Raw genomic sequence first — 22,335 nt, forward strand, 5'->3', positions numbered from 1 at the left:
TAGGAAAAAATAATAGAAACTTCGTCTTTTTTTCCTCCCCTTTTACCGTCTATCCCATATGGTCCTGCTGACCTGATTGGACATGGGGCCTGTCTGGCAAACATGATTCCCAGGTGTCTCCCACCCCCTCTAGTCTTGATCAGTCCTGGAATGGTGTCTGAGATCCCACAAGATACGGCTTCAGGGGAACTAGCAACTCTGTTCTGGAGAGGAAGGACCAGAGGTGTCCCCCAGAAGTCCCTGCCTGTGGCCCTACCTATCCCTGCAGGACTCAGACCCCGGTTAACGACCCCAGGGAGCCTGGATGCCAAAGCGGCAGAGTGGGCGCATGCGCAGTTCGCACCGGCCGCTCGTGCACTCAGGCATCCGGGAACTGCACACCTGTGCGAACAGGTGCGTCAGCTCAGTGCGCCAGGCCGTCTTCCTGGGGCAAGCGGTTACCCACGCTGCACTCCTGACGCCAAGTGGGGAAGTTCGTTTGAGCCAGACCCTTTGTGGTCCTGTGCCAGGAAGATACATAAGGCTTTTGTGGGAGTTGGGTCTCCGAAGTGTCTCTTCATCAGGAGACCTCCTGGCACTGCTAAGAAATTTCTAGAATTTAGAGGTGACTGGCCCAACTTCCCTTCTTCGTGAGGACTTTTTTTTTTTCCCCAACTGGAAACAAGTCCCTCTCATCCTTGATTTAATAGCAAACAGATAGCTCTCTTCGTATCTGGTGAGTTCTTTTTAAATCTTTGTTACAGTCTTATGCGGGAGTTGCTGATTGGGTGATATATTAACTGTACCACCTCTTTTCTACTAATTGTAAGTTGGATTGAGCAAAATTCCCATAAAAGCAAAACACTATGGTCCAGAGTATTACAGTTTTCAAGTAGCCTATGACAAAAAAGCAGGCAAGAATAGTCTCTAAGGAGAGGCCTATATTGGAAGAAAATTGAGTTAGGTGGCTTTTTAGGATTTCTATTGAATTTTAAGAACTTTCTGATTTGTTTTGCTCTTAGAAAGGGCCCATCCACTGTCCTTTGGAAGCATATTATGTCATCTCTAACCATGTCCTCCATGGTTAGCATTTTTGAGAGAGTTTAATTTTTAAGTGGAGTAGGGAGCTTACTGCTGGATCTGTTTTTAAAGCCTGTTAGGTCTTTCTGGACCTGACTAATATAAAAAGTTTAGCTTTTTGTTCTGTCTTGTAAGTAAAACTATGCATAGAATCTCTCATTTTAATTATAGTTTTTCTTACTCATTAAGAAATTGAGGCTCACGTTACAAAAGGACCGGCTACACTGCTACTTAGTGGCAAGAGACTTAATTTCGGGACTTCTTTCCATTGCATGGTGATACTTTGATATAGTTTAGTAATTTCTATTAATTGATTAGATCTTTGGAGGAAGCTGAAAGGTCTTCTAGTGAAGCTATTCCTTTTATCCTCTAATGAGGTGTTTGACAGTCCTGAAATTAATCACCCATTTATTCATTCAACATACACTGCTAAACCTAGAGATTCTAAGTGGCTAAGGAGGGGAGTACAGTACATGAGATGTGGTCTCACCCTCAAGAAGGTTGTAGTCTGGCAGGGAAGATAACATACCTTGGCATTTCTCAGGGCTCTTACCCATGAGATACAATGGGTACTGTCTAGAGCCCATGAAATTTTTTTGATTTCAATGTCTTTTTTCAAATCAAAAAAAGAGCTGAATACATCCAGTCTGGATTACATTTGTCTTTATACACAGTCATAAAAATATCATTTTTATCATTTTCTATTGGAGAAAGAGTCCTACAAAGGCAAAAGTGCCCAACACCCATGAAAGTCATATTATGGCTCTGGAAATGTTACCCAAACAAAGAAAGCTGAATCTTCTTCACCCCAGTTACCATCTCAGAAGCCTTATATATTTACCTCTTGTCTTCACTTCTGTGGAGCACCCTTGGGAATTTTACCTTAGGCTAAAATTTCCTTTGTAAAGGTCCAGACCCAAAGATGGTTCTGCGATTAACTGGTAAAGAGTGGTTTTCTGACCTCTGTAACCAAGAAGGCTTTCTGTACATACATCCTAGAATTAAAACACCATGGCCTTAAGTTCATGCCATTTTATGGCCTTGGCAAAGCCTCTCAAACAGACTAATTTAAGATTTTTCCAGACTATATGATGATCATAGATATTCGTGGAAAATAAAGGGTTCTATGACCAAATACTTTTGGGGACTGCTATGTATAACATACGCTGCTTTTGCTGATTATCAGCGAGCATATTAAATGTTATCAGAAGCCTAACTGTAAAGAAACCTGGTTAACTTTGTTTAATCCAGCATTTTCCAAATTTATTTGAACACAGAGCCCTTCTTCAAGAATGTTCATTAACATTTCATGGGAAACTAATGTGCCTTGGAATATAATTTGAGAAATACTGGTTTGCACCAGGCATTGGCAACCCTTTTATGTAAAGGGCCATATCATAAATATTTTAGGTTTTATGGGCCAGATACTCTGCCAGAAGTACTCAACTGTGCAGGAAAGCAGCTACAGACATCGCATAAACAAATGGGTGTGGCTGTGTTTTCCAATACAACTTTCAAAATAAGGAGTGGACTGGATTTGGCCCATGGGCCCTAGTTTGCCAACCTGCGGTCTATACTTTCCACTAAAACCTTTCAGAATAGCTCTAGCTCCACCCGGAAAGGAAAGGTTCCAAAGCCATCTCACCACGTATAATAGTCAAAAACAACCAATCTACCCGGAAATTTTATTTGTAAAGTATCTTTTTGGCCTCAAACTAGTATCAGCCTAAATAAATAGCTGCTCTTTTCATCAAAGGTCTTAAAAATGTTTGCCAAAAGACATGAAGGATATTTACTAAAAAATGAACAGTGATTATCACAGGATGCATGACTGTAAGGGATTTTTGTTTTCTTAGTTGCACTTTTCTGTAACACTTTTGTAATCAGAAGCAAAAACAACAAAAGTTTTTTTTTTTAGTAATCCTCCTGTAGTTCAGTATTTTTCAGGCCCTCTCGTCTTAACAATCATGTCACCTCATACTTGGTGGCACTTGGTAGTTCCTAATGCTTTATATGGCCTTTATCTCATATCCCCTCCCCAGTTACCTTTTTAACTTAAACAGGACGAGCATAGGTTCTGTTTTCAGCTTTTCTCAATCTCTTCTCCATGTTCTCACTTTCTCCTGTGGTTTAAACTTTCCCTTCTTCATGGCTGCTTTCTAAATTTATATTCCTAGATCTGATCCAGCTCCTCTTATCAGAATCACCTTGGAATTTGTTAAAGATGTAGCTCTCTAGTTCCACCTGAGACTGAATTAATCAAAATGCTCAAGGATAGAGCCTGGGTATATTTTCAAAAGTCCATGGGAATTTAGATGGAACTCCTGTTTGAATGGAAAAAAGCAAAACAAAACAGAAACCCAAAACGCTTCTCTTGAGAGACTTGGTTGTTACGGTATAACATTATTTTTTCCTTGGCTTGTTTTTTGCATGCCTGATTCTTAAAGGAAGGAATATGGCTTATTTATCTTTTCTTTTTTTTCTTACTTATCTATACATTTTATAACTAGTTACCAACTCTAATGCCAATTAACAGACACAATGAACCCCATCTTAATCAGCAGTACAAATAAACATGCAGATATATTTGCATTTGCTCGTTCTGTTTTCTTACCTTACTTGTACTTTGCAATCCATTTTGTTTGGGTTTCTTCTTCTGCCACACCACTGACATTGTTCTTTCAAAGGTCATCAACAGCCCTTTAATTGCTAAGTCCAAGAGACACATAAATACTCATTTTTTTCTGTTCTCTTTCCAACTTTTGACATTGATGACCATTCCTTGTTCTTGAAATGCTGCTAATTGATATTCATCTAAATACCCTACAAATACTGCTAGTTCATAGCCCAAAGTGAGCCCAACCTTATGACCACAAATGTGTACTTCCTGCTTTGTCCTCTCTGTCTGAATAGCACCACCATCCAACTTGTTGCCAAACAAAATCCCAAGTGTGTACCTTAATTCACCCTTTTGCTTATTCATCCTCCACCTTATGCAATTAATTACCAATTAGTTACCCACATTTCAAAACAAAAGACTCTAAAAACTCGAAGATTTTCCATAACTCACTTGGCAGCAAAACCTGTTCTGAAGTGATGGAGGGTTATTAATAGCCTTGATTCTTCATTTATTATGAATATTTGTATGTTTACTCGGGTGTTATTGGCGTCTTAACTCATGCCCAGACCTCCCTGAGAGTACTATGTAATATATTTTATGTGCATCATATTACCTTTCAAGAAACATTCAAAAACTTCTTAAATCCAAAGAAAAAAATTGGTCTCCACAAACCTCAGGGATTGTGAGCTTGAACTTCCCAAGTAGCTCTCAAGCACCTCTCATCCTCTCCATCCCCTTCCAGCTTAGATAAAGCCACTGTCATCTCTGGCTGGATTGCAGTAACAGCTCCCCAGCTACTCTCCCTGTTCTCACTCTTGCCTCCTCAAATCCGTTTTCCACCTGCAGCCAAAATAATCATTCTTTTTAAAAAAAATGCAAATCGTCTCCCTTAGTAAAACTCTTTGATGTCATATTTTGCTTCTAGCATGAACTCCAAATTTAGAACATGGCCTAGAATTCCCCAGATGATCCAGCTCCTGCCTAAATCCCCAACCTTATTCCTCATCACTTTTTACCCTCAACTCAGCAGTATAAATGCCTTCTAGTTCCCCCACGTCCTGCTGTCTTAATGTTTAGTCTTGCAGTTGGACTCATAAATATTTGTTGAATGAATAAACAAAGTCTAACTTGCTAACTTTCTGGGCTATTAAGAGAAACATGATAGGTATTTCTTCTGAGCAGATTCCCATTATTTCCTAATTATTCTTCTCTTGAGAATAACTATGAAGGGTGGGAGGTAGCAATGACTATAACTAATAGTATTGGGGTGTTAAAAATAGTGGTATGTACTGAAGCAAACTAAATGTTATGACCAAGCACAAATGTTCTATTGCACTAATGACATTTCAAAAATATTTCCTGGCATCTGAGCCATTTTCTACTAGTTGCTTCTCTAGCTAGCATTTAACAGTCACACTAGTTGTACGTCTAGTTAACATTATTAAGCATCTACCTTGCACATAACACTTTATATACATTGTATAAATGATTTATAACCCTTGTAATAAACATATGAGGTGGGTATTGTTCTCAGTCTTTCTGAAGGATGAGGAAACTGAGGCTCCAAGAATTTGATGAATTTTCCCTGAGGTCACAGTTTCAACAAGTGGCAGAAATGGAATTTAAACTCAGTCCTCTTCATCTACAAGACCTCTCTGCTCTTCCACACTGTCTTTCAGTTCAGTGAAAACTGGCCACTTCTGGGCAAGCCTGAGTGACGAATCATGGGTGAAATGGGAGGGAGTCTAGTGAGAGAGGGAGACAGAGTAAACAGGAAGGGAGAAGGAAAAAACATAGAACTTATGAACTCCTTAGTTATAAAGATATCTGACTAGATTATAAATTCTGTCAAGGAAGAGTCCGGTTGTTCTACTTCTTTATCTCTCGTGCTGCCTAGAACAGGGCTGGGACCAGAATGGATACTTAATGAAGACTTACAGATTGATATGAATTGACTACTCATTAGTAAGATGTTGACTAAGTGTCACAACATTAATCACTCCCTACTTTCCTCCACCCTTAACCTAGAGTATGGTTGAGGTCAGGGGAAAGGTGTGGTTGTTGCAGTGAGGCTTATCAATAGAAGGCATTTTAATGCCTACAAAGACCTCATTAAACTCTGACCTAAGATAGCATTTGAAAAAGTGCTGATTGCCAATAAGCCAACATCCTGTGTTTGACTTTCAAGGAATTGAGCTGGTAAGAAACAAGTTAGATTTCTATCAATGAACTGTTTAGATACTAGCTCTTATATTCGCAAATATTTACTAAGCACTTACTGTAGGCAAGGCAATGAGTAGGCACTATGCATGCAAGTACCCAAACATTCAGATGTATACAGTTGGAATAAATATGCCTTTAAATGTCATTTTGTTTGCCTCAAAAGTCCAAACAAAGACCTTCTATGGAGTGGGAGAAAAAAAAAACTCTTGATTTTTGCAACTGCCATGTTGTCCTTGACTAAAACACTTTCAAAGAAGCATTGTAAAATGCTCACTGTCCTGCATAGATGATAGTGTGTCTGAATTCTGATTCTTGATGGGAAAGCTGCTATGGTCCAGCTCTGGCAAGAAAACCATCCCACTCCTTTAGAAAGTCTCAGTGAGGGCAAGAGGCCCCTGTCCTGAGTTTGTGTACGTGTGTGTTGATTTTTAGAGGAAGTAGAACAAGGTGAGTCCCAGGAAAATTCAACACTAAAGCAGTTATATGAAAAAAGAAGGAAATTGTGATAACTGGAGGAGAAGTTAGAAAGGATTCGAGACTGTTAAACTTGTGCCTATGATATGCTTAAACCAGAATTTGCACTGGGCTGTGGAACCAGAAGGAACTCCCCACTTCCCTAGTGGTCGGTAGAAATGAGAATATTTTATACCTTAGGCAAGAGACAGAAGCAGGATCCAAATAGAAAATATTATAAATGCTTAGAGATGGAAGATAATGTTACAGACTACTGGTCCAGTGTTTCCTAAATCATGTTGCCATCAAAAACACCTGAGAAGCTTTCTAAAAATTGAAGACTTGGGCCCCAACCGCATGCCTAAATTTTCCAGTGGGTAGGAGCTGGGAATCTGCTCTATCAAGCCCCTAGGTGATTCTGAAGATAAAAGGTGACAAATAATGGCAAATATGAAATAGTATTTATGTTATCACAGAGTAGGGCTGTTCAGAAAGAAATAAGTCCAGCACCAACTGAAATATATTCCTATTACATGGTCATAAGTAACAATGTATAGGCCCGAACCACCAGGTGCAAAGTCCAAAGACCAGCATTCATCCCTCTCCTGGGTATATGAACTTGGAGAAGTCACATGATGCTAGTTAACGCCTTAAATAAACTAAATAGAAATGTTATATCTGAAACATAAGCATGACCAACATGTTTAAAGTAGTCTCTCAGTTTTCTCATCTATAAAATGTGAACACTCACATGAATCCCCTAAAGACTAATTTTCTCATTGCTAAAGTAGAATTGAAAGAAGGTCTTTTTCCTCTTAATGAGTTATTACAGAAAAACACTGGTTCATAGGAAATGTAATTAAAAACAACAACAACAACAAGGAAGATTTCCTTGCTCCTGCCTTCCAGAGATGCTATGGGGAAGAAAGTGGAGGATATGTATTCAAAGAAAGGGTGTTTGTGGTACATTTTCTCATCATTCCCAGCTCAACTCATTGTACATCAAAGTGGGAGATGACTGACTGTTATGGGTTGAACTGTGTCCCCCAAAAAGATATGTTGAAGTCCTAACTCCCAGTACCTGTGAATATGACCTAATTTGAAAATAGGGTGTGTTTGACTTAAGTTAGGATGAAGTCACTAGGGTGGGCCATAACTAGTATGATTGGTGCCCTTATGAGAAGAGAGACATTCGGACACAGACGTGCGCAGAGAGGAGAACATCATGTAAAGGTACTGACACAGAAGGAGAACACCATGTGGTGACATAAGCAGAGGTTGGAGTCGTGCAGCCGCAAGCCTGGGAACACCAAGGACTCCGGCCTCCACCAGCCACTGGGAAGAGGCAAGGACTGAGGTCTGCCCAGACTCTCGAGTGAGCATGGCCTTGCTGACATCTCCATTTCAGACTTTAACCTCCAAAACTGTGAGACAATGTGTTTCTGTTGTTTTGAGCCTCCCGGTATGTGGCACTTCGTAATGGCAACTTTAGGAAACTAACATATTGAGCCAAGTCCTCTATGTCCTCAGTGAAACTGTGTCTCTTCTCGTCCTAGCAGAAGAGAAAGAGGACTTCCATCCATGAATTTAGCAGGCCAATTGCACTCATACAGTTTGGGGGCATGTCCTTCTGATGCCCAGAGGAACACCTGTCAATGCTTCCCTGCGTGTGGTCCGAATATCTGGAGTGGCATCACAAAGAGAGTGGCCAGGCACGCCGAGGACAAGCTGGCAGGGACAGCGTAACTCTCCAGTCTACTAAAAACAAAACGATGAAACACAATGTTGAAAGCTGTAACACCCATTCATTTCAAATTTGGTATTAGTACCTGAAAACCAAAGTGCTGACTACCACTCAGCTTTATATTTAAGCTTTATACATAAGCTTTATATACTTTATGGGACAGTTATGACTAAAAGTTCATTACAAAGTGGCATTTGCTTGGGAAAACCAGGGCCTCATGAAGGAAATTGTGCCAGAGCACCTTTCTGAGATATTGCCTTGCAGTGCTGTTGTGACGATGAGATATTAAAAATAGTGGCTTTGTAAGCCAAAAGCATTACCCCAACATAGGTGTTGTTGCTGGTTTCTTATCAACATAGTCATGCAAAATAAAAAGGTTTATTATTCCATGGGTTCATTTGTAGAAATTAAATAACAGAGCCACGAAAGGCAATATACGTTCTCACTGTCAGATATGCAAATAGAGTGAAGAAGTATCCCCATTAACTCGCCGTCTGCCTGGAGAACCAGGCCTTTCGTCTAACATCCGTCCCCTACAGGTTAATTGGGGAAACTGCTTGCTTAAAGAGTCTAGCAGTTATTCTGAGGAAATGACTAGCCAAATATATTCCATTTGATTATGAGTGAAAATACAGATCTTAACTCGTCTCTTAAAAACAACAACAAAAAACATGTTTTGAAGGTGGGAGAAAGGAAATCTGAATTCTGCCCAACAACTGATGCTGATATTCAGTACTGTCAAGAATATTGAATTGTCTCATTCAAACTGCTTTTTAAGCTGTATATTACAAATAGGTGAGCTAGGCACTCAGTACAAAGCAGTTTCTGTACTAGCTCAGGAATTCAGTGATTCTAAAATATTCTAGGCTCGTGGTCTGTTCCACTGTCCCTGTAGAATCTTCTGATTAAGTGAGGAAGCCCAGGAATACAGGCATGAAAAGAAGATTTTATTTTTAGTTGTTGCCTTTGGCAAAAGTTCTCTTCTTAAATGGAGGGAATTTATTCTAAAAAACCAGAGTTTTCTTTTCTGCCACGTGAAGAAATAAAAATAGCAAAAGCCTCGTAAATTATCATTCCTCAGTGTCAGGTTGTCTAGTTGTGGAGCCGATCTTTAGGTGAGGGCTGTTACAAAGTCACTCTGCAGGCAACGGTCCCCTGCCTAGTTCCCAACACTAAAATGACAACTGGGAGCAGATTAAGAAGCCTTTTGGCAAAAACGTTATTTTATTTTCATGAACAGGTACAGGTTTCAGAAGAGGCCAGACCTGATATAGACTTTCTCATCATTATTGTATACCTCCCTTCCACCAGCAGAATTAGTGTCAAAACTACTTACAGACTCCTGTCTCATTCCTAAAGGACATCAGGACCTAATGAGCTCCACGTGTGTACGTGCTAGGCGCTTTCTCCTCTGTCCCCGAAGCCACCTTGCTGGGGAGCCTGCTGAAAGAGGCACAGAACGGGTCAGGACTGGTGATTTGGTTTGGCAGCCACCCTGTCTCTATGGTTTGCTCTAATTGGCCTAAAGCAGGAGAAATTCAAAGAGCTTAACTGGATCTTGGCCTCCCCACTGTTGTCTTTATTCTGATCCTAATGGTTCCCTTGCATGCTGGGCTGGATTCCAAGAGAGCCCCCCAGGATCTCCCTCTCTGTGCCCCAGGACTGTGAGTGTGATGGGATATCATGACCATGCTTATGTTACTTTACATGGGGAACAGAGGGCCTTTACAGTGCAATTAGGGTTACTAATCAGTTACCTTGAAATAGGGAGATCGTTCACATGGTCCTACTCTAATCATATGGGCCTTTTCAAAGCAGAGATTTGTATTCAGCTGGTAGCGAAGCCAGAGAGATTCAGAGGGTGAGAGGGATTTAATATGGGGTAAGTCATAGGCTAGCAGTTGGGAGCAGCCTCTAGAAGCCGAGAGTGGTCCTCAGACAAAAGCCAGCAAGAAAACAGAAGCCTCAGATCTACAATCACAAGGAGCTGAATCCTACCAACAGCCCGAATGAACCTGGAAGCAGACTCTTTCCCAGGGTCTCCAGGTAAGAGCCCAGGCTGGTCAACACCTTGCTTTAGGCCTTCTGAGATGCTGGGCAGAGATCCCATCAGAGCCCACCTGGATGTCTGACCTACAGATCTGTAGGCTAAGAAACATGTGTTACTGAAGCTGCTAAGTTTGTGATAATTTGTTACTCAGCAATAGAAAACCAATAATCTGTGCCTGAGTCACCCTCTTTGTTTCTTGTCCAGTAACTTGGGTCCTCTGAGATAAGGACCCTACCTTCCTCTTACCAGACCCTCCTGTCTCTTAACCGAGATTCCCAGCCCAGTGACTGGGTCCCCACTACCTGGGGGATTATGGCCCTGCCCAGGTTCCTGAAAGCGCTGCCGCTGACTTCTATGTAATGGGGGACGCCTGATCATCGGGCTTCCCCGCCTCTTCATGTTAAATGTACGCCCACAGCCATTGCCTATCATTCACATACATTTAGAAAAAGGGCATAAACTTTGAAAGCAGCCAGGATTTTGAATTTCAACTTCACCACTTACTACTTATGTGAGGTCAAGACAGTGTTTATACCTCCAGGGACTCATTATTCACACTGTAAAATGGAGATGATAACGTTTGCTTTATAAGGACTAATCATAATGTATGTAAAGTATATAGCGGCATGTTATCATTACTACTTTGTGTGTAAGTCCACGCAACTAAATAGTGCGTTCTTCCTGCTGAAACGGAATTCCTCCCAGAGCTGTCAGCTGGGTTTGTCCCTCCAATTTCTACTTTGGTGGGTGAGTCTAGTTCCAACCCCCCACCACTCCCAGTTGGCATACCATATTAACCTCGCCATGGCCCATTTCCCAGTGCAATACACCTCTGTTTGTTCATTCACCCATTTATTCATTCATCAAGGACCTACTATATGTCAGGCACCTGGAAGAGGCACAGGGATATACTGGTGAGCCAAGCAGGTGAGATACCAGAGTTTACATTCTAGTGTGATGCCTACATGCTGGAGCCATTTCATAAGGTGTATGGATTTATTGCAGTTTGGAAGTTACCTCAAGACTTTGAGTCATAATAACATTACCCCCAAAATGTATGGAAATGTGATCAACATTATTCTTCCCTCAAAAAACCTTTCACATCTGATAGCTACGATTTAATACTTCTTTTGCAAAAGAAAAGAATAAAGCTAGTAACTTTTATGTGGCAATGAAGTGCTCGTGAGATACTTCAACAAGTTAATGAAAAAAAATGTCACTTCGTTTCAGAGATTTGGATAATTAATCCACAAGGCTGTGGCTGAGGCTGGGAGTACTGTAGAAGTACATGAACGATTTGCTGGTTAGATCTCAGACTAGCTATGCCTTCTAATTAAAGGGGGGGAAACTCCTCTTAACCTCCCCCTGGAAGCAAGCCCTGACTCTCCCTGGAGATCATTTGTAGCCCAGAAGAACTCATTCCAGAGAAACACTGAACTCATCTCAATGGCAGTTTATTGCAGAGGGGGGTGTCCAGGCTGAACAGCATAACCACATGAAGTGCCTGTCTGTGTGGGACCAATCTAAAGCCATTGGTTTTGTAAGGGAGAGCCCTTCGCTGAGATGTTGGCCCAAGATCATCAGTATCACCGTTTACAGCTTGTGCTGCAAAAGAAGTAAATAAAAAGTGAAGCTAAAAAGAAAACAGAGTCTTCATTGAGTTGCCTCCTATTTACCAGTAGTCCCACCAAGTGTTTTTTTGGATTGGCAAAACTGAGCTCTACATATTTATATTGGTAACATTTTCCAGTAAGTTCTACCAAAAGGTATCTGAGCACCTTGTGTTGTGAAATTCAGAGAAATGGAAAACATTAAAACAAATAAGCCTTGTCTCCCAGTACGGCCTCCTGGAAAAGAAATTCTACCTTTCCAAGGGCATCAGCCTAAATGAGGGCTCAGTTCTTAAATTCTTTAATCAGTTGCCTTAGAAACCAGGAGAACATGGTAAACACCTCCAGTTAGCAAGGTAATACAGTGATAGGTTTAATCACTTGTTCCTGGCCAGATACACACTTGAGTAAAGGTGAAATTGGTATTATTCACTGTGACTGATGTTCTGCATTTTCAAATCGTCGGCACTTAAATAAAGCAAAAAGTCTATCTCCTACATGACAAAGAAGAAGGAAGGAATGCTAAGTACACTGGGATTATGAATTCTTATTTATTAGCCAGTGGTGATTTATCTCAGCTGGAAGGCACTCAAAAAAAAGTGGAATTTTATCTTGTTCAACAAATTATTTACTGAATTCCTTCTATGTGCAAGGCACGTAGGGAAAACCAGTAACAAATGATTTTCACTCCCATTTCTGGAGAGCACCAGGAAGTTTACAAAATAAAATGATACACACCATGCTCTAAATATGAAAATGATAAGAGAAAAATGTTCTTTTGTGTATTTAATTTTGCCAGAGGAAGACAGATTTTGAGTTTATAGGTAAACTAAGGAATCATCACATTTTAAAATTAAATCTTTGCGACCTCACAAGCATTTAACATCCACTCAAAGGTACACATATAACTAAAAGTAAAGATCATAAGTTGTGGGCTCTGAAATCAGTCCCTAATTCCATCTTCAAAGAGATTTAACTCTTAACTAGCATTGCTAAATGAAGATTCTAATAGTTTTCAAAATTGTCTTCTATGTGTCTCCCTGTAACTTATTCCAGCCCTATTTGTGCCAAGATAACGATACCCTCTCTCTTTTTTCTCATGTTCTTACTCACAGTTTATTCTTTATACTCTATTGCATCTTTTTTCTCCTCTTCCCCAACTCTCCTTCTCCCTCTCTCCATCTCCAAACCCGGATAGCAAATGTTAAACATCTAGTTTCATATTTCTCCATTCTCATATCTTGTACCCATACAGGGGAGAGGGGAATCACTGTTTTACCAAATGGCATTATTTTATATGCTTTCCTCAATTACCAGTGCATAATGTCCTTTTGAGGTAGGTGATATAAGTCCAACTTACTCTTTTGGTAGATGTATAATACTCCATGTTTTGAATATACCACAGGTTATCTTCTCATTCCTCCACTAACAGTGAATCACTCTGTTTTTCAGTATTGGGCCTCCACAGCAGAGCTGCCGTAAGCATCTGCACGACTAGCCCTTTCATTCCCATGGCACAGGAGCACAGGCGTGAACCCTCTCTTCCAAACTGTATGTATGTTTTTTATTTTAAAAGTATTTCCAGATTGCTTTCTGAAAGGTGCCTCTACCAGTCATGCATAAGAATATCCTTTCCCCAAATTCCCGCCTATAGTAGATGTAATCTTCCTTTAAAAATTTTCAAACTGATGTGTTAATGTTATTTTTTCATTTTAACTTGCATTTCTCTGACTAGTAAAACAAACAAAAATTTTTGTTTATTGCCTATCTGGACTTGTCCCTCTATAAATTACCCATTCATATCCTTTGTCCATTTTTCTTCGGTGTGTTTTTATCTTATGGTTATCAGTATACAAGCTCTCATTTCATATTTTGAATAATAGTACTTTATCTGTGTTGCAAATATTTTTTAAACACTGATTTTCATGTATCACCTCATCCATTTTCTTGTTCTATGTTTTTACATGTTGTGATTTAGTTTACCTGGAATTTATATGGTGAAAAATGAGGGTCAAATTTTACTTTCTGTCAGGTGGAAAGCCAGTTTTACCAGCACCATTTATGAACTAAACTATTCTTTTCCCACTGAATTAGAATGCGGTATCTTTTTTCCTGCCCCTGCCTGATCAGTTTGTAATTTCTGTGCTAGTACCTCCTTACTTAGGTTATGGCAGCTTAGAGAATGTTTTATCATCTGTTATGCTTAATCACCCCTCACTATTCTTGTTTTCTTAATTTTATTGACTACTCTATTTATTCTTGAATATGAATTTTTAAATCATCTTATCAAATCCTCCCCCCAGAATACCCTCTAGTTTTTAATTGGCATTGTACTGAATTTATATACTAATTTTGAGAGCATGGATGTTTTTAGCCTTTTAACTCTTCTGATCTAAAGATATAGTATATTGATCCACTTGTGCAGAAAGTTTTGTCTTTACAGAAAAATTCATGGGTGTTTGTTGTTGTTGTTTTTACTATATAGGTCCTGTGTCTTTTTTGTTGGTGAATTTATTCCAAAGTTTTTCATAGATTTTTGTCACGACAGTGATGGTAATGTGTGTTCTAATTCTTATTTTGAGATGAATGAAATTCTGGTACGTGGAAAATCAATTGCTTTTTTCATATCTGTCTTATTTTGTCAATTCTGAAACATACATTTTCACATCTCTGAAAATGAGATATATCCTATAATGATGACATCTTAATTATAACTGGCAACTCTTTTCCTTCTTGGGAGTACGTAAAGTAAAGGGCTATCTTAAAATCCATGGCATCTTAGATTTTTTGAAATATGATATAACAATAAATTTACCACATTTTCCTCATACTTCTATTTGGTATTACTGGAATTTCTTAGATTATCTAAGTACATAATCATGTCTCCAAAAAGATATAATTTTATCTTTTTTCCAAATTTATAACCAATTATTTCATTTTCTTGTTGAGGGTAAATATTGCTGTGTTGTTTTATGTTATGAACGGTTAGCACAGGAACGATTTTAATCTTACTGTTGACTTTTTAGAGGTTTTAATTATAAGTGACTTCTTATTTTATTTAGAGTTTTTATTGGAAATGTCTGACAAATAATAACAAATGCCTTCTAAGCATTTTACCTTTATTGGTAAAAATCACATGGTTTTTCTCCTGCACCATATAAAATCACAATAATAATTTTCATGATTTGGAACCATTCTTGCATTCTTGGAATTAATTCTGCTCAGTATATTGTAGTTTGTGTTTCTAGATGAAATATTGGGTTCAGTTTGATCATATTTTCATTTGAGTTTTTTTTTTTTTTTGCTGCTGTATTTATACAGGTTGGCTTGCAGTGTTTTATCTGTATTGTCATTAGTAAGTGTTAAAATTAAGTTTCTTTTATGAACTGTGGGAACATTTACATCTTTTACTATGATCTAGAATAGTTTAAATACTTGGATGGAGAATTTCTAAGAATTTGATTAAATTTAACCACAAAGGCATCTAGTCCTATTAACTTCTTTAGTGGCTTCTTTTTATTCATCTTTCCAGTATTTTCTGAAGCATTTAGAATGCTAAAGTTGTCCTCTTTTAGATCAATTTTAGTGATTTGCATTTGTTATAACATAAGTTTCTTGTGAGTTGTCAAATGGGTTACCACACACTTTCTTAGGCCTTTTAATTTCTGCCACATCTGTGGTTATGACTCCTTCCTCCTTTCAGATTTTTTACATTTTGTACCTTCTCTTTTTTAATCAGGTTTATGTGCTATCTAGCTATTTTATTAATATTTTTAATTAGCTGAGTTCCATGTTTGTTTAACCTTTAAGCTCTTTTGTTTATTTTCTATTTCATAATTTTTTGATTTTATGTTTATTAATATGTTCTGGTTTATTTTGGATATATTTTAATCTCCTAGAATAACTACAAAGGTACTTTAATTTTTAATCATCCTTTAGTAACAGTGCCGCTTAAATCTATAAATTTCTCTGTGTATAACTTCTTCTGTGTTCCATAAATTTTGAGTTGACGTGTTCTCATTTTTGCTGCCTTGGGGATAGTCTGTAATTTCTGTTTTTATTTTTAACTTTGATCCAAGAGTTATTGAGGAATGTTTCTTAATGTCCTAATTTATTGTATAGCTATCAGGGAACATGAATTGTAAAATCAACACTTTGGATTTTAAGCTTACTTTTTGGCCATGCATATGATTAATTCTTGTAAGCCTTCCTGGGACACTTGAAAAATTATACAATCTATTTAAAGGATGTAAGATTCTATATTGGGCTATTAATAGATCTTGTTAATTATATTACTCACTTCTTCTACATCATTACTTTTGTTTTCTTTACTTGATTTAATTTTGAATATGTGTGTTGAAATCTCCCACTTTTTTGCTGTATAGTTTTTGCTTTATTTGGTAGCTATGCTATTTGATGCTTTGGAGTTAAAAAAATGCAAGTAAATAAAAATATATTTTCTGGTTCTGGAGATTTCAAAGAGGTCCTGGTCACTGACCACTATCCAGGGCTTATATTCAAATACCCACAGAAAATATTCTACTAAGCAATGCAAGCAAGTTCAATCATGTGCTCCCTTCTATCTGAGCAATAAATAGTTTGACAAGAATGTCCTTACCTGTCTACTTATTTTACAGTTATCTACGCACTGGATCATCAGTGTGCTTAATGGTTAAGACTGTGAGCTCTTGAGATGAAATGCCTGGTTTCTAAAAACTTGTCCTGTCACATAAATTATTTAACTTTGTGCAGCTCTATTTTCATGCCTGATAAATTGGAGATAATGAAGTGTACCTCGTAACATTATTGAGACAATCCAGTGATGGAATCCATAGAGGAAACTTGGAGTCGGGCATGGAGTATGGAGTACTCCATAAAAGTATACACTCAACAAAAATCACCTATCGATATTGTGCTAAGTTCTTACAGCTCTTCTAAGACTGTGTGTAAATATGCTTTGAAAAGACCATAAAGTTATACACAAATGTATATCAGTAATAGTATTATTAGAGCAAACAAGAGCATTGCAGGTGCTTTCAAAATACAGATTGTTACATATAATTATAGAGAATAAAATTATATGAAGTTAATACAATAAAATATCAAAAATTAAGTACAGGTCCTTCGAGGACAGGGCTGTGCTCCATCCCACAGCAGTGGAGCCGCAGTTCCTGGAGCAAAGCTGGGCATGCTAGAGAATAAAGCAAAATGTTTTTGTGACTTTCTGTGATCAAGCACTGTTCTCAATATATTCTTGCTGGACTAAACAGAATCAGGATTCTCGTGTATTATCTCATGTCTCTGAGACAAAAAGGATGCCTCTAAAACATCTTGTTAAAAAACACTTTTAAAATTATCACTGGGGTAGTATCCGTCAAGAGTCATCTTTTACAAGCTAAAATCAAAAAACAGTAAATCAAAAACCATGAAACCTGACAAACTTTGAAAGACATTTAAAACTCTCTGCCTCCATTTCCTAATATAAAGAATAGGCTTATATTTTTAAAATATTAGGACATCTCCATTATCTTGGCACTCTGAATTCCTATGAGTCAATAACTTCTGCAGAATAATGCAAAGTGGTCTAAAAAGAAAAAAAAAAGAGTTGCGTCTCCTTGTTTGAGTTTAAATCTAGCTTCAGATTCCTGGTACACACTTAAAAACTTTTATAAACCAATGTATAACAAGCACAATCTAATATAATGCAAATTGAGTACCTGAGCACTGAGAGGGAGAAAAGTGAAGAAGCTGTTAGCGTGACAGGAAGTTCACCACTGATCATCTGAACTCCCTAACACCAGTGGTTTTAAAACTCTGGAATGCTTACACATCACCAGCAGAACTTGTTAAAATGCAGATTTCAAGCTCTGTCTCCAGAGATTCTGATTCAATAGGCCTGTGAGGGGACCCAAGAATCAGAAGTTTTATGCAATCCACAATCAGAGGAAGGACATGATGTCTCTGTTTTCTTCCTCTGGAAAGTAAAACATAAAATAATGCTTTATAGGTAAAGATATATCATGGCCTTACTTCGGCTTGATCTCCTCACCAAATGGGGTGGAAGAGATAAAACAGTCCTTGAAGACTCTTCTAGCTCTGTGACACCCACGTGTGTAAAAGTCCAGCCACATGCATCACACAGACATATAAATGTGCCAAAGATCTGCACTATCTCAACTTTCCACCTAGATGTTTACCAGGGATAAGTCTTCATTTATAGTATGGTAACTTATCACTACTAACACCATTAGAAATTGCATCATCATCACAAATAGATCAAAAATCTACCAGCCAACCAGGAAACATTTACTAGCAGTAAGTCATGGAAAGTCAATATAATTAAATAGAGAAATTATCTAAGAAAAGCATTAACCCTCTAATGAAAAAAAAGAAAGGAAAAGAACATAGGACATTTATAGTACAAGAAAAATAACTGGCTCAAAAACCCTGTGGAAAACATTCACATTCTCTAATATTTAAAGAAAAGAAAAGTAAAGCAAAACAAAAGGATTTCAATTAGTGAAAATTTTTAATGACAAGAACTCCATTTATAAGGATATATAGTCCCGGTGTTGATTTTTAAGTTTTTCTGAGAAGTAGTTTGTATTATATATCAAGAACCGTTAAAGATTCAAACTATTTTAGTAATTCTTGTCTAGGAGAAAATGTTAAGGAAATAGTAAGAAATTCAAATAAGTATTGCTAAAAATACTTATTCTAGAATGATCATAAGAACAATAAGTTAGAAAGAATCTACACATAAAAAATGATGTGACTGCATAATTTATGGTCTATTCACATTGTAGAAATAGTGTATATAGCCATTAAATTCTGCTTGTTTTTAAAGAACATTTAATCATAAGGGAAAATGTTCAATATAAAATATTAAGCAGAGATAAAAGGGTTAAAGTTCTAAATATTTATTTTTGCACACATCTGTGTGCATATATAACTGGAAAAAATTGCATCAAAGTCTAGAGTGTGTTTCTGAGTAGTAGGATTACGGGTAATTTCAATCTTTCCCTTTATGATTTTCTATACTTTCTGAATATTCTGCAATGCATCTGTGTTTCTTTCTAATTGAGAAGTTAAAAAAATTAGTATCATAGCCTATCAAAAGTTCATAAGAAGGCAGAATTTGTTGCCCAAATAAACACTATTATTTCCAGCCAAAGGTGATTGAAAAGCAACTTTTTCACATACATGTATAAGTGGAACAAGGGCTAAATCAAGTAAAGTTCCTACATCACTAATAGAACTGGTGCAGTCAGGTTGAGGACTTCTGTGTACTGTCAGTACTTATGTATTCAGGAAAACCTCACGCCATAATTCTTTAAAGTTAATTCATCTCTCTTAACAACTGAGGAAAAATTGATATATGAAAAAGTTGGAGGCCACCCAAAGAGAAAAGTCAATGCCAGCTTGATTCACTAAATTGTCTTTTGTGGCCCAGATTGTCCTGAACAACCCCTAGGAGAGGTCTCCCAGGCCTCTCATCCTCCTTCAGAGGCTGGGAGAGTAAACACACCATGCTGCTTAAAAGCATAGGCAGAAAATCAAAAGCTGGATGGGCTTAGAATCTGTAAGCAGGAAAGACAGAGAAAGACTCTACTGGTCCTACAGCCAGCTGCACATAGAATCACCTGTGGAGCTTGTTAACTGTTGACTCCTGACCCCACCCCCAAAGTTAGAAAACTGAGGCTAGGTTCAGTACTGTGTATTTTGGACATATATCCCAGGTGATTCTAATGAAGTCTAAATCCGGGGACCAGCATTTGAGAGCCACTGATCTAATACCAGTGAGTCAATTCAGGCCCAAAGAGGTTAAAGATCGGTGACTTAATTAGTAACAAAGCATCTGGATGCCTTGCTATGTATGACCTAAATCATAACAGAAAGGAAGGGTTGCAGAGAGAAATATTCTTCCCTGAATATAAACTGTAATCAATTTGAGAGGATGAGAGGGAGGGAAAAGGAGCTAGGAGGAAGAAAACTTTCTATTGAATATGCTCAGTGCAGGCAGGTATCTGCCTATAAATTGACCAGCAATTTGTGTGGCTTTTGAAAAATCCTGGATGTCAGAATGTTTCCTTTGATAACTTAGATAACTCAGAACCCAGCTTGAAAACTAAATAGCCACATATGGTGAGACTTTTTAGCAGTTCATATTTTCCCATTATCTTTTTTAAAGATCAACTCACCAAAAATCACTAAAAATATATTTGCTGTGTGATGTTACAGCTATTCATACAAAACAAACGTTGACTTTTTATCTAGCTCTTTTATCCTTGGTTGGTTTCCCTATCTGAGCTTCTAAAATAGGGAGTTAATAAGAAAGTAAATCACACAGCAATATGATATGAACTCTCACACATCCAAGCAAAAGACTACTGTCTTTTTACTAGGCACCTACTGTGTGCCGAGCACATTTAGTTAAACTGCACAAATCTTGTTAATGAAAGGGGCAAACCTTAGACATTAATCTCTATGCTGAGTTTTTTTCCATACCTTATTAACAACTGTAATTCCTGATTCACTATGTTCTTGTCCTAGAGAAGTAAAAAATACATTCTGCATCAGATTTTTTAAAGTTGTTATTGTATAATTTATGGGGAGACATTACAGATCTAAAATCACTCCTTGGTATTTTAGTCCTTGAGTGACAATCTGAATTGTGCACTTGTTCTTTTTAAATAGCCACTGATTACAGGATTGAAAAGGCTTTGTTGTATTGGAGTGGTCTAATTTTTTGAAATTTCTGTGTGGGTCACTGTATTCTCCCATATGGTAAAACCTTTCTCAGAGGGTTGTGCTGAAATTATAATGGAAGCTGCAACAGAAGTCTTCAGTTACTAGTTTCTCTCTGGGTCCAAGAGCTACCTGGGTAATGTCCCTCTTGAAAATCAGTCTGGTTTGGAATAAGACGAGAAGAAAGCCAATGACACAGTGATTGTAACCATGAAAGTACAAAATGAAGACTGGATATGTATTGTCTTATCAGACTATTGCCTCTACCCAATTCAGAGAAGCATCATATTCTAACTAAAATTTAGAAGAATTGCATGAGAACAATTGTGTCATCATTGAGATAGAATTATTATTTCTGATTATTAATTTTATTATCATCACCATATTCATAAAACATTGGAGTTCTAGAGAGGCTTTCCAAAGCATATTCCTTTGCAACATCAAGAGTCATGTTGGATTAACACCAGATTCTATAGACTTTGAACTTATCCCCAATAGGCTGTTTTTACTGGAACTAAAGACAATAAGCTGCCTAAGTGTACTGTGAAATATCCATTGATATGCATCCCCTGGGCCCTCCCCAACTTTTTCTCACTAGTCGTCTCTAGATCCCTGTGAAGCAGGAGCAGAGGTAGTATCTTCAGTCATCAGATTAAGAAACCGAAAAGCAAGAAATGAAAGATGGCAAGTTTGTCCACTGAAGTCACATGATACCCCAAAACAGAGGAACCTCAGTTCTTGACATATGACCACAGTGAGAATTCAGTCCAGACCCAATCGTGTAGAGAACAGAGTATAAAGATGAGGTGGGGAGAAGGAGGAAATACAGATGTCCCCTGCCCTTCTCCTCTGCCTTTCCTGTTCATTCCATGTTCCCCAGAAGAGCAGTAAGGGAATTCTAAAGAGCCAAAGCAGAACGAGGGAACTGTGGGGAAGGAGGTTGTATTTCCTGGCTGAGTGTAGTATTAGGCTAACAAAATAGGCTATGTCTTTTGCTAAATTAGCATGTAACCTCCAATGGCCATCTAGATATAATGGAATCTCTAAGCATAAAACTCAAGTGGGCTGTTTATAAGGCCTCACTTTTCCATCTTCAGCTATTTTCTCTTTGTATCCCCATTCTTAGGAGTGTATCCACTTCTTATCCAGTGCTTAAATTCTCATCTCTATCATAATGAGCACAAATATTCTATCTCCAACACTTAATTTTTCAGCCAAGCTTTAGTTCCATATTTATTTCTAGAAAATAGAATGCAACAGGACATTTCTGCCGAAACATTCTGCTTTAATCCCAAGTGTCTAAAAATCAGATCAAGGCACACTCCCACCTGAAGAAGCTCTCTTTATGTGCAGCTCCTGTCTCCCCCACCACATTTCCCCAGATTACTCAAAAGATTAAACCTTAGACTCATCTTCTAGTCTTAACTCTATCCCAACCCTAGTAATCAATTACCAAGTTCTGGTATCTCTTCTGGTCTCTAGTGTTTATCCCCACCTTGTCATTTCTTCAAATCCAGGTCTTTATCGTAATATAGAACTGCAGTTTCCAACAAATTTTCAGTAGTGAACTTTCTGATATACTAAACCCTAAAATAAACTGATATACCAGAGCTAAGTTAATCTTTATAAAACCTCTAATAACATACCATTTACTTGCTTAAAAATCTACATTCTTTCATTGTGTCTTTTCTAATCAAGTTCAAACTCCTCAGCCCAGGATTTGAGATCTTCTGTTATCTGACCTCACCTTGCCTGTCCAACTGTATAAAACCCCATTAGAACATAATTTCTGAATCTGTATCTTTTGTTTTGATCAAAGAATTCCCCT

The 22,335-nt window shown here is 37.9% G+C and overlaps 1 long non-coding RNA gene across 1 annotated transcript in view; it reads left to right on the forward strand.

Annotated features, from left to right (window-relative positions):
• The first annotated feature begins 410 nt into the window (after positions 1-410).
• Positions 411-22,335, forward strand: part of LOC116282678 (uncharacterized) — a 154,591-nt gene continuing 132,666 nt past the window's right edge. The window contains exons 1-2 of the long non-coding RNA XR_012078543.1: positions 411-715; positions 13,212-13,310. This is a non-coding gene — a long non-coding RNA (uncharacterized lncRNA). The remainder of the gene's footprint in view (positions 716-13,211; positions 13,311-22,335) is intronic.

The sequence above is a fragment of the Vicugna pacos genome, chromosome 12 (assembly GCF_048564905.1).
Source record: "Vicugna pacos chromosome 12, VicPac4, whole genome shotgun sequence".
Taxonomy (NCBI): Eukaryota; Metazoa; Chordata; class Mammalia; order Artiodactyla; family Camelidae; genus Vicugna; species Vicugna pacos.